A 23,124-nucleotide genomic window follows, 5' to 3' on the forward strand; every position below is an offset into this window, starting at 1 on the left:
CACCGGGAGAGAATCATTATTTTGGTGACGCGTAAAGCATATTTTAATTGATAAAGATAGGATGTGGCGCTTCGTGATCAGGCGCGCTGCTACTGCCTGCCTGCTTCGACTGTTGTTTTAGCCAGAAAAATTATTACATGCGTCAATGTCATTATAGCCATGCGCCGCGATCACCACCTCACTCAACTCCGTGAAGGCTTTCGCCTCACCCGTGGTTAGGGAGTTGAGGAAGGCGGAAAAATCATTGGAAAAGGAGTCAGGCTGTAGATTCGCAGTGGCCCTTTGATCAAACTCTCCAACAATGGTGACGTAAGGCCTTGCCGATGAATTCCCAACTATTTCAACAACGTTGATGTTGAGTTGGGATAGAGGGCAACAAATATAAAAAAAGAGGAAAAATCTTTATCCCTTCTCACCCGCTCATAATTAATCTGAATTTCATGCCATATATAATGAACCCACATAAATAAAGAATTCGAACTCGGAAATATGTAAACAGGCATATTCTCATACTGATCCAAACAAACATGAACAATCCCAGTATTTGTTTTTTTTAATTCATTAGAAGTTGTCATCCTTCGAAGGTTCGTAGTCAAGATTAAAAATAAATATTTTATGACAAGATATAATTTTATTTTAAATATCAAATGTACTAACCAATGTGATGATCATATAAGGTGCATCGTACACAAATTTACTCCTAAGATATCATTAGCTTAGCTTAGCCATAGTACTGAAATCCGTACATAACTTTGCATATTGCTCTTTCCGTTTATCTATCTATACTTAAACCTACAACTTAAAAAAATCAATAGGTTATAACTTAACAAATGCCTACCTAGTCAATTGACCAACCTCTGAATCCTGGACACAACGATTTGATAGCTATTTCCATCGATTTAACTCTAATGCAGGACCAACCTCTGAATCCTGGAGCTCTGAATCTTGTAGGCATTAGACAGCCGGAGTTGACTGCTCGTCCTCGCCCTTGAGGGCCATGGACAGCCGGCCTCTGCCCAGTGCTCAAAGTCACCAGTCAGCACGATCGGCTCTTCGTCTATGATTCCCTCATCTTCCTCGGCAAGATGTCCCGCGTAATCGTGCTTGATCCTACGACGAGTCGACGAGATGCCTTGCGGATGAGGGACTCGCCGCTACTGCTACCTCAGGCTCCGAGACGGCTGGACAGCTTCCTCACACCTGCGGCTAGCACCACCTCGGCGTCGGACCGGGATGAGCAGCGTAAGCGCAATGAGGCTACCCAGGCCCCCGCTAGCCATGAACGCGAGTCCCTGCTCCGTCGTGTCGAGAGGGCTCCGTCACCTGCTCCGACGACTCCGTCCATGCCATGTGCTCCTTGACTCAGTCGTAGCTGCTCCCCCAAGACCGAAGGTTGGCCTACGATTCCGTTCGTATTCTAGCTACTGCCGCGGAGATCTCTCGACATGACGAGCTTGATCATGGAGATACCCTGCTTACGGCGGTGCGCCAACAACTCCGTCTATGTTCTGCAGCCGCCATGATCTCTCGACGTGATGAGCTGATCTGGCTATCACCCTATCACCCGAAAGCAGTTGGTTGAAAGGTTCAGAGAATTATGAACCTGACGGAGGTGCTCTCCAAACCTCCAGAATCACCAAACAAATGACCACATCCACCACGTTCCCTCACCGGGTCACTACACCATCTCACCTCCTCTCAACTCCGGTGGCGCTCGCCTCCACCATCAAATCCCATATAAGCAACCGTTCTTCGGTCCCTCACAGTCAGATAACCAGACCAAGGATTCGCGGTGCTATGAGATGGGAGGGCAGGTGCAGACGACGGTCGCCCGATCTTGCGCTGGCACGCGTCGACATGCGCTGCTGCGCTCACCACCCGGAAGAAATTGCCACCGCCACCGCCACCCCCTTTTTCTCCGCCTCTAGCGACCGCACTAAATTGTAGCCGTGGTGGCATCCTCTATCTCCAGTCACCTCAGGCGCCGATAGCCAATCGATGGAGAGAACCAGTGGCGGCAGGGATATCTCGCGGTCTGAGGGAACTGGGGAACCTCGGCCAGGCCCATACAGGCAACGACGGATGATGATGGCCTTTCCGTGGCCGTCTGGCCGGCCAGCCGCGCCGGGATGCAGAGCCTTACGGGAGAGGTCCGGGAGGCGACGGATCGGGAAGCCGCGCCGTATAGCAGAGCAGCCCGATTTTTCGATGACTTTTGTTGAAATCGCATCGAACAGAAGAGATCGGGAGATGGCGATGAGCCAGCGACAACCAAGGCGAGAGGGGCTCTAGGCGTGCGGCCGTTCGGGTTTTATTGAAGCCATTGAGGGACCGGCCGGGGATGGATTTCCTGATGGATACGGTTTCAAATACACGGTCTCCGGCCCAAGCAGAGGATGTGCACGCTAGAGAAGGCAAGAATAGAACGATCCGGGTCCGTCGGGATACTTCCTATCCAGTTACGACTCAATCGGCAGGAAACGCATTGGTGGGGCGACGTACGGGCACCAACCAAACGGACCAAACGAACGAACGACCAAACCAAGCGGACCGAACCACGGAAACGCTTTTGCTTTTATTATTAGGTATAGAAAACGTGATCCGGCCGGTTGAACTTTCAGATATACACTGGGATTTTTTTTTTCATCAGGGAATTACACAGTAGCCCAAGAATTGGGCCTAGACCAGGCTAATGTGGGCTTGGACAGTTCATTTATTCTAATTATTCAGTTGATACCGTGTAACTAGTTGGGCTTGTAGACACAGGCCGGATCTAGGTCAGCCCCTGTTTCTGTGTACTTTGAATGTCCAAATATTCGTTGATAAATCATTTTGGTTTCTAAAACTTCATTAAGCCGGTTGCTCTTTAAAAATGTGCAACTTGTGTTTGTTTTAGTGTGAAAACGATATTTTTTTTGTTACTTTGACTTTCCACTTTTATGCCAGTAGATTGCTTTTTTAGGGCATTTCCAGTAGACTCATGAGTGACGACTCAGACCCAATTTCCTGGTATTAACGAGATTGTGGTGTGTAATCATGTGTTTGTTATGTAATCCTTGGTACTAATATTCCATATTGTTTTAAATCGTTGATATAATAGTTGCGAAGTACCAATTCATAAATATTCATTCTTCAGAGTGGTACACCATAAACTCCTCTATTCAAATACTTAAGATTACAAGCCATATATGTATATCATAGTTGAGCTTTTCCTAGGTCTAGAAGGATACTCAGCGACTCTAGTTTAACACTAACTAACTTACAAGCAAGAGGTAAAAGTAAACTAAGTGCCATGACATTAACTAGCTTGCGAGCAAGAGGTAAAAGTAAACTAAGTTGGCCGACTAACGAACTTGGATATTACTACTACGCTTTTGCCTCCTCTCCGGCCTCCTCGGTGCCGTATGATATTACGTAGTCTATCCCTTCGACTCCTCCGGATAAATCTGGTTCTTTGTAGCAGACGTCTTCGGTGTCTTCAGTTCCTTCTGCGACCTCCTCTAGGTTATTCAGGCAGTCTAAGCATTGGATTTAAAGAAGGGTGAGTACGAGCGTACTAAGCAAGTTCATTATAGGAATGAGTGTTTGATGCTCTAACTACAACCATGGACCAGAAAGTTGTAGGCAATGCATGTTTTCGTAAACATTTCTTTCTTTAAAATGTTGATTTTATTCTGAAAAGCTATATATGTCCGCCAGCTTTCACCGGGTGTCTAGAACTTCACAGATTTCCTTTTCGGCCGTGCCTGCAGTTTCTTCCGTGAACATGGAGTGACAAGCCACAATTCAATACACTCTGCGGAGTTGTGTTACTTTTCCCATAAGAGAACTTGTTCTTGTTGCCAACCGGGCATACTTTCCTGTCCACACTTCCTTGGTGTGGGGCTCTGTATAAGGTCCAAGCCAATCATTTTTCTTCTCTGCGACCCTGCATACACACCCTTATTGTAGTTCTGACCTCCGATCTTCGCCGGTCTCACCGACCTCGATGATATACGCCCGCCAGGCCACCATACCCTTTGGGTACGTTCTGACCTCGGTAGCCTTCGCCGTCCTTCTACAACCCATCGTATACCACAATACCATGGGGACTTAAGGGTTCCTCAACACTTTGGTTGCTCCCAGGAGGACATAACTGCTATCGTAAAGTGCATCCGTTGATATGTGGTACGTCCAAAACGTATCTACTTTCCCGAACACTTTTGCTATTGTTTTGCCTCTAATTTTTGTATTTTGGATATAACTAACACGGACTAACGCTGTTTTCAGCAGAATTGCTGTGGTGTCTCTTTTTTGTGCAGAAATCCAACTTACAGGAAAATCCCCGGAATTTATGTCGAAGGTCTTATTTTCCCAGAAGAATTACGGAGCCAGAAGGGCAAGCCAGGTGGAGGCCCGAGGCCCCCACACACTAGGCCGGCGCGGCCAAGGAGGGGGGCGCGCCGCCCTAGCGTGTGGCCCCCTCGGCTGCCCTCTGACGCCCTCCTTTGGACTACTTAAAGGTTTTGATCTAAAAACGCGAGACGAGAAGTCGGAGTCGCCAGAAACCTCCCAGTACGCCGCCACCGTCGTGAAACTCCATCTCGGGACCAGAAACTCCGTTCTGGCACTCCGTCGGGACGGGGAATTGGAGGAGATCATCGCCATCATCACCACCGACGCCTCTCCATCGACCAACAATGTTTCCCCCATCCATGTGTGAGTAATTCCCCCGCTGTAGGCTGAAGGGGATGGTAGGGATTGGATGAGATTGGTCATGTAATAGCATAAGATTGTTAGGGCATAGTGCCTAGTGTCCGTAATTGGTACTTTGATGATATTGTTGCAACTTGTTGTGCTTAATGCTTGTCATTAGGGCCCGAGTGCCATGATCTCAGATCTGAACATGTTATTGTTCCATCATGATATGCATTGTTTTATGATCTTACCTGCAAGTTGTATACACATGTCGCTGTCCGGAACCCGAGGCCCCGAAGTGACAGAAATCGGGACAACCGGAGGGGATGGCAGTGATGTGAGGATCACATGTGTTCACGGAGTGTTAATGCTTTGCTCCGGTACTCTATTAAAAGGAGTACCTTAATATCCAGTAGATTCCCTAGAGGCCCGGCTGCCACCGGCTGGTAGGACAAAAGATGTTGTGCAAGTTTCTCATTGCGAGCACGTACGACTATATACGGAACACATGCCTATGGATTGCTTTGTACTTGGACACCGTTTTATTATTATCTGCAAATGCCCTACTTTGATTGTTACATGAGTTTCTCTCATCCATGCAACGTCTGTCGTCCATCCCTGTGCCTACAGTATTTTAATCCTGTTGTTTACTGTAATCACTACTATTGTCTTTGTTTCACTGCTGCTGTCATTTCACTACTGCTACTGCTATAAAACTGTTACTACTGATAAACTCTTGCGAGCAAGTCTGTTTCCAGGTGCAGCTGAATTGACAACTCCGTTGTTAAGGCTTTCAAGTATTCTTTGTCTCCCCTTGTGTCGAATCAATAAATTGGGTTTTACTTCCCGCGAAGACTGTTGCGATCCCCTATACTTGTGGGTCATCAAGACTATTTTCTGGCGCCGTTGCCGGGGAGCATAACTTTATTTGGAAGTTCACTTGGATTGATATTGTTCGCTACAAATTCTCCATCATGGGTAAATCTCGCGATCCTAAAGTCGCCATATTACCATCCACTACAAGAAAAGGTACAACTCTGAGTACCTCTGCTACTCTTGATTCACCATCTGTGATAAGTCAACTTGTTTCACCGCCGCAACCTTCACTTGCTGGTACTTCTGCTGAATCTGAAAACTCTCATAATATTGATAATGTGTCTGCTGTGCTTGATGGTAGTGGTTCATTGGGATCTTTTCTAGATGCTACAATTGCTAGGTCTAAAAAATTGAAAATACTGAAACTCCTAATGAAAATGTTGCTACACCTGTTAATTCACCTGAGTCTGTTGATTATTCTAGTGATGATCCTGATGAGGATTATGTGGAGCTTAATGATGATTTTATTGATAAATGCAATGCTATTACTGATGCAAGAAAAATTAAAAAGTTTCTCGCACAACATACTGTTAGATATAAACTGTCTCCTAATCCTAAATTTGCCACATCTCCTATAAACATTAAGGATAAAGATTATGATTTTTCTCTTGATCTATCTCATATAGCTATTGTAGAGAAAACCCCCTTTTGTGGTACCGAAAAATAAAGTGCTGTAGAACACATGAATGAACTTTCTTCTATGAGTAGCTTATTTTCTGATGATGTCAAGATGCGTACTTATTTTGTTGCTAAATTTTTTCCTTTCTCATTAAAGGATGGTGCTAAAACTTGGTATAATAATTTACCTCCTGGTTCTATTAAAAGTCCAGGTGATTTGCTTAATGTTTTCTTTCGGAAATACTTTCCTGCTAGTGCTCAACATGCTGCTTTACAGAAAATTTATAGCTTTGACCAGGAAGATGGAGAGAAATTGCCTGAAGCATGGGCTAGATTTTGCTCTCTTATCAGAGCTCGACCTGGACATGATTTAGAAAAGCATGATTTACTTGATATATTCTATAGTGGACTAACCGTTGAGTCTAGAGCATATTTGGATAGTTGTGCTGGTTGTGTTTTCAGGAAAAGAACTCCAGACGAAGCTGAAGAATTATTGGCTAAAATAGGCCGGAATCATGATGATTGGACTACACCTGAACCAACTCCGACGCCAATATTGAAGAAGAGGGGTTTGATTCAATATGATGAAGATATGAGGGAAGCCAAGAAGTCTCTTAAGTAGAAAGGTATTAAATCTAAAGATGTGAAGAACTTACCTCCCATAGAAGATTTATGTGAGATAATTCCCCCTTCATCCATGATTGAGGTAAACTCCCTTCAACGCTTTACTAGGGAAGATATTCCGTATTCAAAACCTCCTGATCAGTGCTTAGATGAGTTTGATAATTATATTGTTAAGCAAGAAAATTTTAATATGAGAGTAGAGAATCATTTAATGGAAAATTCTCAAGCTATTGGCAATTTGCATGATATTGTGGAGAGAACCTCCAATGATGTTAAGATGATTGTTAAACATTTTCATATGGTTCAAACTCAAATTGATCAACTCACTAAAGTGCAAAATAACTTGTTAAAAAATAATTCTAAAGAGAAACATGCTTATGAAGTAACAACTAGTGGCGGTGTTTCTACCCAGGATCCTCTATATCCTGAGGGGCATCCCAAGAGAGTTGAACAACATTCTCAACAAATTGAACCTAGTGCTCCTTCTAAGAAAAAGAAGAAGAAACATAAAAATGTTGTAGAATCCTCTAAACCTGTTAATGATCCTAATAGTATTTCTATTTCTGATGCTGAAACCGAAAGTGGTAATGAACATGATAATGATAATGATAAGAATGATGCTTCTGATAAAGAAGAAATTGAAGATGAACCTGAAAAGCATGCTAAAAATAAAAAGTAAACTAAAGAAGACTTTATTGCTAAGAAACATGGTAATGAAAGGGAACCTTGGGTTCAAAAGCAAATGCCTTTTCCTGCTAAGAAACTAAAATCAAAGGAAGAAGAACACTATAATAAATTTTGCGATTGGATGAAACCTCTATTCTTGCAAATCCCTTTGACTGATGCTATTAAATTGCCTCCTTATTCAAAGTATATGAAAGATATTATTTCTAAAAAAAGGAAAATTCCTAATGAGGAGATTTCCACTATGCTTGCTAATTAATCTTTCAATGGCAAAGTTCCAAAGAAGTTGGGCGACCCAGGTATACCGACTATTCCTTGTTCTATTAAGAATAACTATGTTAGAACTGCTCTATGTGATTTGGGAGCCGGTGTTAGTGTTATTCCTTTTTCTCTTTACAAGAGACTTTATTTAGACAAGTTGATACCTACTGATATATCTTTGCAAATGGCTGATAAATCTACTGCTATTCCTGTTGGTATATGTGAGGATGTTCCTGTTCAAGTTACTAATAACTGCTTGATATTAACTGATTTTGTTGTGTTGGAAATGCCTGAAGATGATAATATGTCTATTATTCTTGGGAGACCTTTTCTTAACACCGCAGGGGCTGTTATTGATTGCAATAAAGGAAAAGTTACTTTCAATGTTGATGACAAGGAGCATACCGTCTATTTCCCCAAGAGGATTGATAAAGTATGTGGAGTTAATACCATTTCTAATGTGAGAACTATCAAAGTTGGAACTATTGATTGTCCTATATATGAGCCTAAAGAAGGATATCAAAATCTTATGATTGGATCCATATCAATACAATTCAAGGTAACATGATTGATTTGAGGTTTATTTCTTCTTATGCTATGTAAAATTTATTTGGTGGCAAGACTTGATCAACCTTGTTAACAAATACTTTTTATTTGCATAGAGGAGGTAAACAACATTTCTTTCTTTCTCCAGTTGTTCTACTTGCTGTAGCACTTTTGTTTTGCAAAGTTCTTTAGTTGTATTAGAGATTTCAAAATCTTTTTCTGTCCAGTAATAATAAACTTAATACCCAGAAATGTGCATTTTTCAAAGTTTTCAAAAATTCACGAAAATTATACAGTTGGTCTTATTTTTCGAAAACGCACCTGGGAGTACCTTAGGATGACCAGTGGGGCACCCCAGGGTGGCACCCCACAGGCGGCGCGGCCTGGAAGGGGGGCGCGCCACCCTGGCGTGTGGGTCCCCCTTTGCCCCACTTTTTCATCTCTTCCTCCCACTCTTTTCTCTCTCCCGAAAAAACTCGCACCAGCTTTCTCTCACTCGCGTTTCTGCTCAAGAGCTCAAGATTTCTCGATCTCTTTGCTCAGCCCAGATTTCTGTCTGAAATTTGGCACATTTGCTCTCCGGTATGTGACTCCTCCGATTATCCAAGTAGAATTTTGTTTGGTTGAGTATATCTTGAATATTTTGCTGCTGTAGGTAACATGTTTAGTGAGCTTGCATGCTTGTTCTAAGTTGTAGAAACTAGTTTTGATGCATGATTAGTACTCTAGCAAGTTCCTATAGTAGTTCCCCTCAATTATATGTCACCAAATCAAATTATATAATGTTTGTTGAAAATTTTCAGAAAATGGAGTGGAATGGGCATCAACTAAACCAACAAGAATTGGAGGTGCAACAAGTCATGAGAGTTAACCGCGAAGAGGGAGTATACCCCTCTTACTACCCATGCACAGATTTCATGAGAAGTGCAGGAATCTTGGAAGATGTTCAGAATCTAATTTCTCGTGCAGGGTTGGCTGATTTTGTTGATGGAGAACCATGCCAATATGCAAAATTGACTATGTCTGTCATGCAGGATTTTAAGTTCAATTGGTCGCAATCTAACCCCATGGTGCGGTACAAAATTTATAATAAAACTGTCAACTTGCCATTCGATGATTTTTGTGCAGCAATTAGAGTGCCGCAATGGGGATCATGCGAGAAGATAAGGGGATCGCCGCAAGAGCTCTTGAACCTCTTCAGGATGATTTGTCATGGAAGAAGCTTCTCAGAGGATGGTGGTAAAATCAGTAGTATTCAACTCCCGGCTATTCGTTACTTTGCTTATTTCATCACCAAATGCGTTCTTGCTAGAAAGAGTGCAAGTAAATTATCTATCCAGGATTTAGCTTTTCTAGCTGCTGCATTGCAAGGTAATAAGACCTATAATTTGGGTGCTTTGATAGCCTATAGACTTTCTACTAACCGTGAGAGGGGAGGAATTTGTGGAGGTCTCATCGCCTCTCGTTTATTAGCTATGCATGGTGTACAACCTCACCATCTTGATATTCAGCTTTCCGTAGAGAAACTTGACATAGTCTCCATGATTAAACATGACTTTGTTTCTGATTCATCTAATTTGGGTAACCTGTCTTACAAGATAACATTTTACAAGAAAACTTGGAGCACAACTAAGAAAACTGAAAAACTAGTAGGATTGCCTGCACTTGTTCTATTTAACCTTGATTCCAGGGAGGATTGGTCAGTCACGGAAGGTGCACTGAATGCATACATAGAGGGAGGAGGCCATCATGCAAGAGACAACACGGAGGAGGCCAAGGAACACCTCGACTCATCATCCGATGCATCAAGCTCTTCGCATCAACATTTTGGGCATATGGAGCCTTCACCCTTTTCTTCTGCACCGGGACCTTATTATGACTACGCCATGTATGATCCACCGGAGTGGAACAGCGACCCTCGCTGGGATTGAACTCCACTTAGGCCAAAAGCCTAAGCTTGGGGGGAGGTATACCAGCATCACTCATTCTTTGCATATTATGGTTGCTGGATACTTGTATATACTTTAGTTTCTTTAAGTGGTTTTCTAATAAGAGGGAGATGATATTTGGGGAAGTGCTGATTGAAAACAGATTCTGGACTGTTACCGAACAAATTCTCAAAAATAGCTAGAACGTTATTTTGCGAAGCCAATTTTTCTGCGTGTTCCCCAAGTTGTTATCTAACTTTCATTAGTTGAACACTTTTCAATTTGAGCAGCGGAAGAATTTCTTAAAAATCGATTACTGTACTGCTGTCAAGTTTGACGAATTCCTGCTGCTTTGTGTTTATGCGACTCTTCTAGTTTTCATTTTCTTGTTTTTGCTTTGTTTCTTTCCTAAAACACAAAAAGACCAAAAATATTTTTGTTGTTTCTCTTCACCATTTGTTTATTTTGGTTTCTTACTTTTACTTTGCTTTATTTGCTATCGTTGGTTTGCTATAAGAAAATCCAAAAAGATTTTGCTTTGTTTGCTTGTTTCCTTTTGTTCTTGTTTCCAAATTCTAAAACACCAAAAATATTTGCTGTTCTTTTTTGGTTTTGTAAAGTTCATTATGAGTTCAATGGTCTTCGGTGGCTGGAGCGTGTTTTTCATTTCATATTATCCAAGCTACACAAGCGAAAGGCAATAATGATGATCTACGACAATTCGACTGTGGTGAGAGGCTGGTATGAACTCTATTTGTTTTCATTTTTGTACATATACTCATCCATGTGAGCATGCTTAGTTCGTTCATGTGAGGTATATGTCATTTAAGAAAGTCTAGTAGTTCATGATCTCTCATGTTTAGCTCCAATTTATTAATATGAGTAGCATGTCATGGATGTTTGCTTGCATTGTTTTATTCATAAATAGGTATGAGATTGTGGTATCCTCCTCTGAATAATTCATTTGAATCGACTTGGCACATGCTCACGCATGCATATGACTGAACAAAAGTCAATTAAGCCTCGATGATTTACTTTGCCTCAGAGTTCTTGTATCACTTTTATGCCTCCGTTAATTTATTTTGCCGCAAGCATGATTATGACAAAGGATCGCTTCTCTTGATTGTCGCTCCCCAGTTTATTGCTAGCCTTCACTTGTACTGAGCGGGAACGCTGCTCGTGCTTCCAAACCCCTGAAAACCCAGTTATTCCAAAGTGTCCACCATAAATACCTATGCATGGCATTTCAAACCATTCCAAGTAAATTCTCATGCGCTACCTTTAAACCTTCAAAATGCTTCTCAATTTGTGTTAATGTTTTATAGCTCATGAGGAAGTATGTGGTGTTTATCATTCAACCTTGTCATTTACTTTTGACAGACTTTCATAACAAGAGCTGGCAACGGGGTGCCCAGCCCCAACTAATAACTTCATTAATAATTCTCTTCACATGTTTTGCCCTGATTCGTCAGTAAGCAACTTAATTTTGCAAATAAGACACTCCTCCATGGTATGAGATTGATGGTAGGCACCCGAGGATTCAGTTAGCCATGGCTTGTGTAAGCAAAGGTTGGGGGGAGTGTCACTCATAATAAAAACTAAAGTACATGTGTAAACAAAAGAGAAGAGGGATGATCTACCTTGCTGGTAGAAATAACGTCCTTCATGGGAGCCGCTCTTGAAAGTCTGGTTGGCGAGGTAGTTGGTGTACCCATTACCATTCGTTGACAACAACAAACACCTCTCAAAATAATTTTACACCTGTTTTAAAATTGAAAAGCTCTAGCGCATGTTAATCCCTGCTTCCCTCTGCGAAGGGTCAATCTTTTACTTTTATGTTGTGTCTCCATCCTTTCTTTGAGCACTTTCTTGAGAGCACAACTGTCATTCTTAGTATAATATGCTTGTCTCAAAATATGATTGACTGTGGCATAACTTTGATGCTTTTTGCGGTGACCCAGCATACCACTGCATGTTGTAGTATACAAGTCGTTGATATGATCTTTGTGAAGGGACTTCTTCACAAATTGCCATATCCCTCAGAGTGGTACAACAGAAACATTGCAGGTCATAACACTCCATACATTATTACAAACATTGTCTTAACAAGTTGGTATTCTCACAGGTCCTATGAGAACACCCTAAGATACTACTTAAGTACGATTACAACTTATAACAAATATAAAGAGAGCTCAACAACTTATTTAGGTAAGTTCTACGTTGCTCGGCTCTATGATGCTAGGGTATGTCACTACTCCTCCACCTCCGTGTCATCTGGTCCGTAGACTATCCCATAGTCTACGCCTTCCACTCCGCCGGTAAGATCAGGTTCTTCGTAGACCAGCTCGTAACTTCCTTCTGGTGCTCCATCGTTGATGGCCTCCACGTCTGGATCACAGTCTAGCAAGGGTGTCGAAAGAAAGTGAGTACAGGGGTACTCAGCAAGTTCTAAAAGAATAAAAAGGTGTTTGATGCACTAGCTACGACCATTGATCAGGAAATCGCAGGTCAATGCATGTTTTGAAATCATTTCTTCAAAAGGTTGCTTTTATTATGAAAACTATGCCCGTCGGTCTTCACAGGTTGATTAGAACTTCGTGGAGTTCCTTTCCTGCCACGTTCGCAGTTCCCTTCCCGGAACAAGGAGTGACAGCCACAATTTGATACACTCTGCAGAGGTACGTTACTTTTCCCACAAGAGATCTCACCCTTTTTGCCATCCGCAGGGACTTGCCCCCGTTCACACTTCCTTTGGTGTGAGGCCAGGTATAAAGATCCAAGCCCACACCGCCTTCTCCGCGACTGCAAACCCACCCTTTTGTCCAACCGTACACCCCTGAGACTTCCCCGATAATACGGCTTTACTCACGGTGTACTCCGGACAATCCTTCATAGATGGTAGAGCTTATCATCACTAATGGATGGGGATTTAAAAGGATATCCCAACCTATTGCGGAAGTGCCTCCAACACCCCACCGGCTCTACCAATCCGTTGGCGTGCAGAAGGGAAAAGATACGGCTGGCTTCCCCAGAGCCATTATAGATCTCATGGTCAATGCGATTTGTACGACGCTAGAATCACTGGACGGCATTGGTAATTAATCCTAGGGTGATATAACCCATTGCAATGGAACCTCCACCATATCAACACATACCATGGTTCCATTGCCAGCCACATAGTCATATTCATAGTTGGAAAGTAACATTTTATTTGCGATGCAGGAATGATAAGTATATAGCTTTGCATTAAAGTAGTAGAAAATACTCAAGTTGACATGAGCAAGGGTGAACTTGCACGTGGACTCGCGAGATAGTGCAGTTCAATGCAGTTGATGGAACCTGGACCTCGGGTTCTGTAAGAAGCATCATTGTCCGGTAAGGACAATGTTATAAAATCCAAATAATGCAATCATGGATGTATTATTTTGTTGAATCCCTTTACCCCGCTGAGTTATATCAATTTAGGGTTGCGTTTAAGATTTATGTCTTTGACAGTAATTTACAATTGATTTAAAAGTATAAACCATTTTAATTCACACAAAGTACAACAATTCAAAGTAAAACTATTTTACTTGGTGATTCCCTTAATCATTCCAAAAATAATTTGAAATCATAGAGTTACCTCTATAGTTTTTGGAAATAAAAGGAATATAGTATTTTTCTTGGAAAAATACCCTTTTCAATGGAAATGACTTGGAATAATAGAATTTCATTTTGAAATGTTTGAAAATAAGTATTTGAACTTATTTGAGATTTTTCCTTGAATTTCAAATACAAGGAAATAATAGCTTAAAATTCCAAGTTATTATTTAAATTCTTAAAATTCATAATTTTGAATTTGTTTCATAAATTCCATTTCATATTTTATTCTTGTTAAGATTTATTTTTCATTCATTAATCCAATTTTTAATGGATTTTTAGAGTTGTATTTGATTTATTAAAAATTGGTAAAGTTCTGGCCTTTTATTAAATGTCAAAAGACAAAAATAACCCTCTGGCCCCTATTGGGCCCAGCCCAATAACCTAAGCCCATGGGAAAACCCACTAAGGCTTGCCCCATAGTGGCTCGGTGGCGCCGAACGGCCCACCTCTCTCTCACTCACTCGGCCCTCTCTCTCTCGTTCACCTCTAACCCTAATCTCCTGCGACGCCGTGGCGATGGCGTAGCCGCCATGGCCGCCGCCTCGCTCCGGCCAGCTCCGTGCTCCCCCGCCATAGCCACCTACCAAACCAGAACCGCCGCGTGCAGATCTATCGATCTGTCCGCGTGGTTTTCCCCTTTTCTTCCTCTCCTGGCGAATCGCCTCCGTTCTGGATATCGGGAAGAATCGCCTCGATGAACTCCGGCGAGCGCTTGTCCTCACCGACGATGGGTGCGCTCCTGGGGTTGACCTGGCGCAGGTGCTGCTCGCAGTACTCGTGCCGTCGCCTCAGGTGCTTGCTACGGTGGTGTTGGTTCATGTTTGGGTTCGCCGGCGTAACGTCGGCGCCTACCCTGGACTTGCAGCGGTTAAGGCCGCGCGAGCACTGCCTCGCCATGCCCTAGCCTCTGCTTCCAGGCGCAAGTAAGTTGCTGCACTTCCTCTTCCTCTTCTCCATATATGTGCGCCTCCCTTGCTACTGTTCTTCTTCCTCCTCATGCTCTGTTGCTCTTTGGTGATCCTGTGATCCCGCAGAGCTATGCTATTGCTGCGCAATCTTCCTGTGCTTCTATCTACTGCAAGCTCATGGCCAAATTACCAGTTACTGGTACTGGCCCATGTTGCTTTGCTTGCTAGTCATGTTGTGCTTGCTTATCTTGCTGCTCCTAGCATGCTCTGTACTTGCCATGCTTTGCTGTGCTTGCTCAAAAGCTTGCTCTGCCATGCTAAGCTTGATTATGGCTTGCTTGTGCTTACTGGCATATCATGCTTGCTTGTCTAGGTGTGCTTGTGATGCATCAGTGACACTTGTGTGTGTGCCAGTGGTGCCTGTGATATGCTTCTGTGCTTCCTATGCAAGCTAGTGATCCATTGGATCATTCTTTGCTTGTTGGCTAGCTTCCCTGTGTAGCTTGGCTTGATTCAATTGATCCATTTGATCAATTAATTGTCAGTGATGGCTTACTGATTAATTCTGTGGCTAAGTGATTCAATTTCCTTGTGATGCTGATGCTCAAACATCACTATGTTGTTGCTTACTTGTGCTGTTGCTCATTCAAGCTACCTGGACTTGCTCCAGTGGCTATGATGCAGTGATTAAACTGTGTTGCCTTATATTATGTTGCTGTCAGTATTAAGCATGGATCTGTGATAAATTCATGCTTGAATTAATTAAGTTATGATGAACTGCTTATGCAGTAATGATTTAAATGACTTTGCTTGCAAATGATTTGACTATTCATGATTGTGTAGCAAGCAATTTAATCTGAATCCATTCTTGGATTATGATGTGCTATATTTGGCTTTCATTTAAATGGTGCTTAGTGTGATGTGACCTCAGTAGCTTTGCTACTGATTGGTTGCTCACCTATTTAGTTGGATCTTGTGGCTACTCAACCTTTGCTTGCATATTTGGGAATCATACTTGATATGAATGCCAATATGTTTGCCTGATGAAAATCTAGGGTTTACTGATGGTTCATAGCTTAGGATTTACTGTGTAGTCTTATTTAGCTGCTAATCCTTGCAATTCATCTACTGGTGCTATCTGTGCATCTGATCTGGCTATTGTGTGCATCTGTGCATGTGTGCTAGTTTCTGTGTACAAGATCTGTACCTAGATGCTTTTCTATTATTAGTAGCTTTTTGACTGGCAGTAATCCTTGGTGAAAACCAAGTGATGATCTACCCATATGAGCATCTGCTCATTCCCATGCTTATTTCATGCATATATGATGGATCAGATCCATTGGATCTGTCCAGGATCTTGGTATACCTTGTTCCAGCTCCTAGTGTGAAATATTTGGTTGATGCAGACTTGGGGTTTTTGTGTGCACAGCCCTTCACCTCCAGTTTCTGGTTGAGCTTCTCAGGTCACCATGATTCCTGGAGCTAAGTGGGTGTGTTGGTTTCTGTTTTTGAGTATGAACTGGATGAACTGGTGCTTGTTCTTGCTTCACCCTTACCTGGTGATTTGCAAATGTGGTCGACTGTCATGGTTCTAGGGTTTGTGTGCTATTTATATGGTCTCTACTTCTTCCCTAGCCATGACACACAAGCTTGGTTACTTTATGACTCACCCCTTGCATTGCCTTGCTGTTGCTTGCCTAGCAACAACCTTCATATGGTGAAACTTGAGCCCACTGTGGCTTGCTCAGTGTTGGTCTGCCTATGTCTATCTTGTGCTGTCCAGGATTTTGGACAAGCACAAGTGTGCTGTGACAGTTTGCACTGTCCAAACTGAATTTCCTGTGATTTTTGCTAACTGTCCAAACTGAACCTTGCTAATACTTACATTCTATCTAGTATCTGTTCTTTGTTTTGTTTTGCAGGTTTGAATTATGCTATGGCCAGAAGATCATCCTCAAGCCACTTAGTTTAGGTTTAGTTTAGAATTAAACTTGTAATTTTCCTTTTCTTTTTATTCTGATCATTATGTCTCAATTCTTGTATCAAGAATATTGTAAAGACTTTGTATTTGTGTTGTATATCAATAAAGCTCAAGTTTTGGTTTATGAGCTTTGTATTATGTAATGTTTATATTCTTGATTAAATATTATATTTGATATTCACTTTGAAATTCAATGTGATTTGAATTATATCTTGTGTTTAAATTTTAAATTCATTGTTATATTGTGTGATGTTTATATTTAAATGTTTAACACATATCATATGCAATCATTCCCCAAAGTAACAAGATACAAAAGAGATCATGTCGAAATTTCCCGAACTCACATTGCCTAATCCTAAGTGCAAAATGAGAGAGAACCTCGATCCCTCTTAGGTTTAGTTGCAATAAGGCGCGAAAATTTCCCCCGTTTTGCGATGAAATGCACATCCCATTTCTAAATCTACCCTTCGTTGTTCCTACGTTCTGGGTTATTACAGCCTCTCCCCCTTAACAGAAACTTCGTCCCGAAGTTAAGATTGGTACCTGAACATCTCGGGGTAAGACTTCCTTAATTCTTCTTCCGTCTCCCAAGTTGCTTCTCGCTCAGGATGATGTTGCCATTGAACTTTGCAGTATTTGATTGCTCTGTTTCTTAACTTCTTCCACTGTACTTCTAAGATCTTTTCCGGTCTTTCCACATAGGTTAGATCAGATTGCAATTCTATTTCTTCATATGTAATGGGATCATCCGGTGCCTTCAAACACTTTCTGAGTTGTGAAACATGAAACACATTATGAACTTGACTTAGTTGTGCTGGTAACTCCAACTCAAAAGCTGTTCCTCGATTCTGACTGAGTATTTTAAATGGTCCTATATATCGAGGACTTAACTTTCCTTTCACTCCGAACCTCTTAAGTCCTTTCATTGGGCTAACCTTTAAATAAACCATGTCTCCCACTTTCGGTTCCCAATCTCTTCTTTTCAGGTCGGCGTAACTCTTCTGACGACTCTGAGCTATCTTGAGTCTGTCCCGGATCACCTCGATGACTTCTTGTCTCTCCTTGATGTAGTCCGGTGTAAACTCCTTGTTTTCTCCGGTTTCAAACCAACAAATTGGTGATCGACACTTTCTTCCGTACAATGCTTCGTACGGTGCCATCTGGATGCTACTCTGATAACTATTGTTATATGAGAACTCCGCTAAAGGTAAATGATCCTCCCATGAGCCTCCAAAGTTCAGAGCACAAGCTCTAAGCATGTCCTCAAGTATCTGATTGGTTCTTTCGGTTTGTCCTCCGGTCTATGGATGATATGCTGTACTGAAATCCAACTTGGATCCCAAAGATTCTTGTAGTTGTTTCCAAAATGCTGATGTGAAAATTGAACCTCTATCTGAGACTATCTTCTTGGGTACTCCATGCTTACTCACAATCTCCTTCACATATATATCCACAAGCTTCTCTGCAGTATCCTTTGTGTTTACGACTATGAAATGAGCACTCTTGGTAAGTCTGTCCACTATTACCCATATCATATCCTTCTTCTTACTAGTCATTGGTAGACCAGTAACAAAATCCATTCCGATTTCATCCCATTTCCATTCCGGTATCTCTAGTGGTTTGAGTAATCCCGCAGGACTCTGATGTTCTGCCTTCACTCGTTGACATGTATGACATTCCGAGACATATTGTGCTATTTCTCTTTTCATGTTGTTCCACCAGAACATCTCCTTCAAATCCATATACATCTTAGTACTTCCCGAATGTATTGAATAAGGGGTTTCATGTGCTTCCTTTAATATGATTGACTTCACTTCTGGATCATCCGGTACACAGATCCTTTTCTGGAAGTATAATGAATCAAAATCCCCTAGATGGAATTCCGATGGTCTTCCTTCTCCAATCCTCTTGATTTCCTCTTGTATGAACAAATCATCCGCTTGCTTTCGGATAATCTCATATTTCAAATCTGAATACATCTCATCCATAATCCTCATGGTTGCTATACTTCCCTTATCATCACCTTGAATAAACAAAATCTGAGCCTCCTCTAGCTCTTTCCGAAGTTCCTTTGGAATCTCCCATTCCGTAGGTTGATTCTCCGTACTCTTCCTACTTAGGGCATCTGCTACTACATTAGCCTTGCCGGGTGTATAGTTGATCTTAAGGTCGTAATCCTTAATCAACTCTAACCATCTCTTCTGCCTCATGTTTAATTCCTTCTGAGTGAAGAAATATTTCAAACTTTTATGATCGGTGTATAACTCACACTTGGATCCATATAGAAATTGTCTCCAACTCTTTAGAGCATACACAACTGCCGCTAACTCTAGATCATGTACTGGGTAGTTGTGTTCATGTGGTTTCAACTGTCTTGATCCATAAGCTATCACCTTCCGATCTTGCATCAGAACACATCCAAGTCCATTCTTGGAAGCATCACAATACACCGTGTAATCCTTTCCTGGTTCAGGAACTGCTAACACCGGTGTTGTGGTTAACTTATCTTTGAGTGTTTGGAAGCTGGCTTCACACTCATCAGTCCACACAAATGGAGTATTTTTCTTGAGTAACTTGGTCATTGGTCCTGCAATCTTCGAAAATCCCTCTATGAATCTCCGATAATAGCCTGCCATACCAAGAAATCCTCGGATCTCCTTAGCATTTTTAGGTGATTTCCATTCCAATACGGACTGAACCTTGCTTGGATTCACCGCTATGCCTTCTTTGGTTATGACATGTCCAATAAATTCAACACTATCTAACCAAAATTTGCACTTGCTAAACTTCGCATATAGCTGATGTTCCCTCAAAGTTTGCAGAACTATCTTCAAATGCTTGGCATGTTCTTCTTTATCTTTGGAATAGATTAGAATATCATCTATGAACACTATCACAAACTTGTCCAAGTACTTCATGAATATCTTGTTCATCAAATTCATGAAAATTGCTGGTGCATTTGTTAGTCCAAATGGTACAACCAAGTATTCATGGTGTCCATACCTTGATACGAACGCTGTTTTTGGTACATCCTCCTTCTTGATCTTGATTTGATGGTATCCTGACCTTAAATCTATCTTCGAGAAGACTCCCGCTCCTTGAACTTGATCAAAAAGGTCTTGGATTCTAGGTAAAGGATACTTGTTCTTGATAGTTACATTGTTCAAATTTCGGTAATCTCCACACATTCTCTTTCCGCCATCTCTTTTATCCACAAAAATAACTGGTGTACCCCATGGTGACACACTTTCTTGAATGAATCCCTTCTGTTCTAACTCATCAATCTGAGCTTTCAGTTCCACTAATTCCTTTGGCCCCATCTTATATGGTGGTTGAGCTATTGGTGCTGTGCCTGGAATCAGATCGATTGTGAATTCAATCTCCCTATCGGGTGGCATCCCCGGTAGTTCCTTAGGAAATACATCTTGAAACTCATTCACTACAGGAATATCTTCAATTCTCACCTCCTTCAGACTATTGAGTTCCAATCCGATCTCCAACTCACTGTACTTATCTCCTTGGAACACTATTCGACCTCCGATGGAGTTGCGAAGTGATACTGTTTTATCTCCACAGTTAATCACCGCTCCATTTTCTGTCAACCAATCCATCCCTAGGATGACTGATATGTCCTTCATGGGTATGATGAATAGGTCCGCGAAATACACACAGTCACATATGGTTAGGACTTGTGCTTCTTTCACGTGGGTTACTGAGATCGTTCCCCCCGCGGATAGAACAGTTATAGGAGTTTCTAACTTAGAACATCTAAGCCCGAATTTTTCCACAAACTCCAATGCAAGAAATGATGTGGTTGCTCCAGTATCAAATAATACTTTGCCAGGATGAGTAAGAATGCTTAGCGTACCTAAGACTGTTTGATCCGACTCTTCCGCTTGTTCCAAAGATGTGCAATTCAGCTTTCCATAAGGCTTTCCCCTCTTGTTGTTGTTGTTGTTGTTGTTGTTGTTGTTGTTGTTGTTGTTGTTGTTGCGGTTGCTGTTGTTGTTGTTGCGGTTGTTGTTGTTGTTGTTGTTGTTGTTTCCACCTCGTCCTCCAGAGCTCTGTCCGCTCCAAGACGCCTTGTTTGGACAATCCGGCTTGATGTGTCCTTCCTTCCCACAACCATAACAGATGATTCTGGGTTTCTGACAATCCTTCTGCAAATGACCTCTCAGGCCACAATTGTTGCAGATGATCTGGTTGATTGGATTCTGACTCTGACCTCCCCAGTTGTATTGATTACCAGTAGTAGGTCGGTATCGGGGTTTGAAACTCCGATCAGGGGTTGGTTTACTAATTGGGTACTTCCTTGGCTCGATACGAGCCCTCTTCCTTCTGTCCTCCTGGACTTGCTGGTAATCATCCTCGAAAGTGATTGCCGAGTCAATCAGTTCCTGGAATTCGGCAGTCCGTGCCAACCTCAGTTGCATCTTCATGTATGGATTCATGCCTTTCATGAACCACTTCTTTCTCTTCTCCTCTGTATCTACATCCTCAGGTGCATACATGGATAGCCTGTTGAAATCCCGAACATACTGCATGATGGGTGCAGTATTCTGTCGTAGTTCGTCAAATTCCCTCTTCTTCAGCTCCACCACGCTGTCAGGAACATGAGCCTCCCGGAACTTCTTCTTGAACTCCTCCCAGGTGAACACCTTATCAGGAGGGTGTACTGCTACAAGATTCTCCCACCATGACGCTGCTGGTCCTGACAACAGATAAGTTGTGTATCTAATCTTCTCCTCATCGTTGCAACCAACGGTCTTCAGCTTCCGTTCCGTATCCATAAGCCAATCTTCAGTGTCCATTGGTTCTGGAGCTGATGTAAACGGTAGTGGTCTTGCATTTTGGAAGTCCGATAGAGTTACTCCCTTGCCTTCATTACCCCTATCATTGATGACGTGGATAAAGAAATCTTGCATGTTCTTGCTCTGGCTTTCCTGGTAACGCCTCCTATCTTCCTCCATTGCTCTCATATACTGTTGGAAGTCTGGGTGCATCATTGGGTGTGGTGGTGGTGGTGCATTCTCTGCTCTAGCTGCTGCATCTGCCTCCTCTTTTTCCCTTGCTTCCCGCTCTTTGCGAGCCTCTTCGGTTTCTACTAACGCCATTTCCCCCTAGTCCTGTAACAAAGAGCGATTACTCATAATTACACCATGCAAATGCTTTCTGAGCTCAACTCAATGCCCAGAACTAGTCACACAATGAAATCAAGAAGCAAATACAAAACAAACATTTATTATGCATATACTTTGTATAATACATAACACACTCACAAACTTATATTACATGTGGTATATATAAACCACTTATTTGGCTCAAAGCCCAAGCCAACGGAAATTTAAAATACGCTCTATTACAATACCACCTAGATTACTTTATTCTTCCTTGGAGCTCTACTCCTCGTCATCATAACTCGCCTCCGCGTACATCCCTGGGGTCCATCCGGTACAGCGGTTTGTCTTCCGAACCCCGTCCGGAATGAAGGTCCTTCCAGTAGGTATGTAGTCTGAATCGGACGAAGTGCCAAGACAGAGATCTGTCATGCCAAAGTAACTGGATAAAGACTCATATGTATCCCCAGTGGGATACAGCTCATCTTCTTCTGCCATCCATGGAGGATTCCTATTCACTTGACCCCTCATCTTCTTCTTCTTCTTTTTCTTGGTTCCAGAACTCTCACCTACGACGTACTGGGATGTTTTGGGTAACCCCATCTCCAAATCTAAAGAAATGGAGTTGGTGTCTTTCTCTTCCTGCCCAAAGCTTTGGTTAACATTCTGGTTAACCGCGCCTCCTTCATCCTCTGACTCACAAGTGATGGGTTCTCCTTCATCTCCAAATGGTTCCCCGAAACGCCAACCAGTCGAATTCTCGATTGGTGACTCCGAGCAGTTTAGGTTCCTGGAATCATCTCCCCCATATCCAAACTCATATGATGCTGACACATGTGGATAGTGTGGAACAAAGTTGGGTGTGAGTGGATCTTTATGGGACAACTGGTCACTCAAATCTACATAGCTGTCTAGGCTAAAGAAAGGTGTAGTATGTCGTGGTTGTGCACTCAAATCACTCATCCGAGTTTGGACTTTATCAGGGTCCGTGAACTCAGCTAGCATGTGGTCAATCTCACCTCTCATCTTCATGTGTAAAAGGTACATCGTGGTCAATAAAGACTTACAGCTATCCATGTGCTGTGTCTTTGCAGCCTTCGTGGACTTCTGCGTGCTAACACCAAATGATTCAGAGTGGGATCCTCATCTTCCTCGGCATGAGGTATATGAGAAAACTCTGAACATAGCAGTTCTACTGACTTGTGCTGCCTTATCTCAAGGATTGCCTTGAATAGGCCCATGTGGTAGGCTGTGGTGATAGT

The sequence above is a fragment of the Lolium perenne genome, chromosome 4, assembly GCF_019359855.2.
Source record: "Lolium perenne isolate Kyuss_39 chromosome 4, Kyuss_2.0, whole genome shotgun sequence".
NCBI lineage: Eukaryota > Viridiplantae > Streptophyta > Magnoliopsida > Poales > Poaceae > Lolium > Lolium perenne.